The sequence below is a fragment of the Echinops telfairi genome, unplaced genomic scaffold (assembly GCF_000313985.2).
Source record: "Echinops telfairi isolate 266 unplaced genomic scaffold, ASM31398v2 ScPeMD7_1;HRSCAF=3_0, whole genome shotgun sequence".
Lineage (NCBI taxonomy): Eukaryota > Metazoa > Chordata > Mammalia > Afrosoricida > Tenrecidae > Echinops > Echinops telfairi.
This window is the reverse complement of record NW_022103896.1, coordinates 86,434,937-86,438,332: the sequence shown is the minus strand read 5'-3', so window position 1 is coordinate 86,438,332 and position 3,396 is coordinate 86,434,937.

The window sequence follows — 3,396 nt, the reverse complement described above, 5'->3', positions numbered from 1 at the left end:
TATGTGTCAATCATTGCGATTGGTTCCCCCTTCCTCCCTTCTCTTCCCTACTTTCCCCCTATCCTCCCAGTATCACTACTCCCATTTCTGTTCCTGGATTCCATGTGTCATGAGCTCTTATCTCTTATCCGTACCTGTGCATATATTCCAGTCTAGCCTGAAGTGAAAGGCAGCACTGGGGTCATGATCGTGGTGGGTGAGGAAGCCTCAGGGAACCAGAAGAATATTGTGTGTTTCCTCAGTGCTATCCTGCGTCCTGGTTGACTCATCCCTTCCTTCTTGTGACCCTTCTGTGAGGGGATGTCCCTTTGTCTACAGATGGGTTTATTAGGGAGGGTGGGGGTTGTTGGAGTGGAGTTGCTTTTTCTTAATTGAACTCTCTTACTGTTTTATATGATCGTTATTGCTGGGTCCTGTGTTTTTGTCCTGTTACCTGTCCTTGTCTCATATGTTTTTCTGTATAGAGAAGCCAGGATCTATGAAGACAGTGACTGAAACTGTAATTACCCTGGGGAACCAAACGAGGAAGGGGGGAATTGGAAAGTCAACATTAAAGGTTATAAGAAGGAAGAAAATGTTCCAGTGTTGATGATTGAACAGCCTGTATAAAATGATTGAACTGTTGAATTTTAGGATGGGTTATTTATAGTTAAAAAAAAACTAATAATAATAAATGTGGGATATAAAAGACTGTTCCCCAGCTTGTCTCCCCCAAGTATATGTCAGATCTTGGACACTGCTTGCAACTAATGGTAAATGATTGTCAAGTTACGTATCTCCCTAAGGGCACCAGCCACCCAGAGCAAAACCCCCCAAAACCAACAGCTAGCTACACTTGAGTAATCATTTAAAAAGATTTCCTACAAAAATTTTTAAAGCCTTGAAGAATAATATGGCACTTTTCACAAAATTACACGTAATTATGCACTCTATGATGAATAGTGCTTATCTCTAAAGAAGGGGATAGAAGAGCAAAGGGGCTTCAGGAAAACTGGAATCTTTTACTCCACACATTTCTATATGGTCTGAACATTTTACAATGAGCATATGTACATATTTGTGTATTATTTAATATGTTAATTTAAAATCATGTAAAACTAATTTCAAGTAAAGTAAAATCTCAAGCTATTTTTGCTACATTTTATTGTACCACTAATCCCCGCAGAATCACTCCCACCACTTAAAAATCACATTAGGTAAGTGTAAACTTGTGTACCATGGATATATTTAATGTACCAAAGTTGTCAAAATTTCTGTTTTTCTTGGCTTCCACCCCTCTCCCCCAAGAACAATGCAGCCTAAGAGAGAGATAACCAGAAATCCAAACCTATCGCCGTCAAGTTGATTTCTATTCACAGTGACCATATGTAAGATTTTTGAAGCTGTCCGTCTTTAGAGTAACAAACAACTTCATCAATCTCCCTCAGAGTGATCCATGGGTTTCAACAGCTGACACTGAAGCCCTGTCGGTTAGTTATACTAGCAGTAGTGATTGCTATTTTAAGCTGAATGTTTCTTAGTGTACAGTGTCACTGATTAACCTGTATTCAGAATGTGCACTGAGTCAGGCTCTATGTTAAGAATTTTATATACATGATTGCGATCAAGACATAAAATAACACACAAGATATGTATACCAGTTTTTGATATATTCAGACTAAAATACAGATTAAAATACATTTAATCTAAATGACTTGTCCAAGGCTTCGCAGTTACTGAAAGGCAAAACCAAAATATTTCGTTCCCAAACCAAAAACTAAGCCGACTGCCACCAGTAGATTCCAACTCAAAATGACCTCGTGACTGTCAATCTTTATGGGAGCAGACAATATCATCTTTTCCCAGGGAGCTCCTGGTAGGTTTGAACTGTCAAAGTCAAAGTTTGAACTATCAAAGTCCAACGTTTGGTCCATAAGACCATCAGGGCTACGCGAAAGATATCCCCTGTGTTCCTACTATACACACTTCCTCCTTTATTCAGAGTTTGTATTTGGCCTGATCCAATGGCATATGCACTTCAGGTAAAGGGGAGAGTCAGTATACTGGGAACACACAAGGGCTCTGAAAATCAATGGGTCTTAAGCCCTGCCTCCTTCACCAGAAGCTTTGTGAACCCTGGTACTCAATCTCTTCATATCTTTTCTGGGACATGCAGATTCTCATATGTAAAATGAGAGTAATAACAGATATGCCTCATGCAGTTGAAATGATTAAATGAGGTGGTCTTGTAAAGTATCTAATACCAATGCTTGTAAGTATTATGTCTAATAGACACTGTGCAGAGAACTTTGCTATTTTATTTAGTTATGTATTTAACAACTATGCTATTTTATTTAGACTTCACAAAAATATAAAAGGGAGGTGATATTATATCCATTCTTTAGACATGATTGAGGCTCAGAGAAGTAACCATTTAGGATCATATTTTAAATTTATGAGGATTCACATTCACATTTTTTTCTGACTCGACAGCTAATCTTTTTCCCTACTCCATTTGTGAGTAGAACCAAAACAGACCTAGATGTCCACCTAACACTGACCCTAAGTGTGTCTGTGGACCTGGGCACTGAGCTTGGTCACTATTGGCTCCATTAAGTGGTCATGCCGCGCTCTTCAGGCTATTACAAGCTTAGTGGAGATTCTGCACTTACATGCTTTGCACAATGCCTGGCTGGACTTGTGTCAATATTGGAGCTCTCAAAGTCAGTGGCTAGGTTGTATGGCCTTACTTTGTTCATATACTAAACCAAACCAAACCAAACACCCAGCCATCAAGTTGATTCTGACTCACAGTTAATTGGGTTTCTGAGACTGTCACTCTTCATAAAATTAGACTTAACTTTTTCCTGTTGTTCGGCTGGTGGTTTTGGACGGCTGCCTTTGCATTTAGCAGCCCAACACCACCAGGGATCCCCTTGTTCATCTACTAGATGGTGATAATACTTGTATATTGGTTCTGAACTTTAAATGATCACATAGCAAATTGATGTAACCCTCTTTTTATAGCCTGCTTTTTTATACTATAAGGAGCCCTGCTGGTGCATTGAGTTAAGATTGGGCTGCTAACCAAAAGGTCTGTGATTCAAGGTCACTAATTACTTCAACCAGTGACTACTAGGTTGGTTATTTTCATAAAGTTATAGCAACCATGTACAACATAGAACTGTCCCCATGGGTTTCAAAGGCTTTAAAAGAGCGGATAGCCTCCATCTCTATCCTAAGGAGCACCTGGTGTGTTCAAACCACTGATTTATGGGCTTGAAGCTCAATGAATAACTCACTAAACCATCATAGGGTTATTATGTGTTGGAATAGACCAGATGGCAGTGTGTATATGGAATAGCACCTTTAAGATTTACACATATCACCTTCCCAACACAACCACTGAAGACAAAG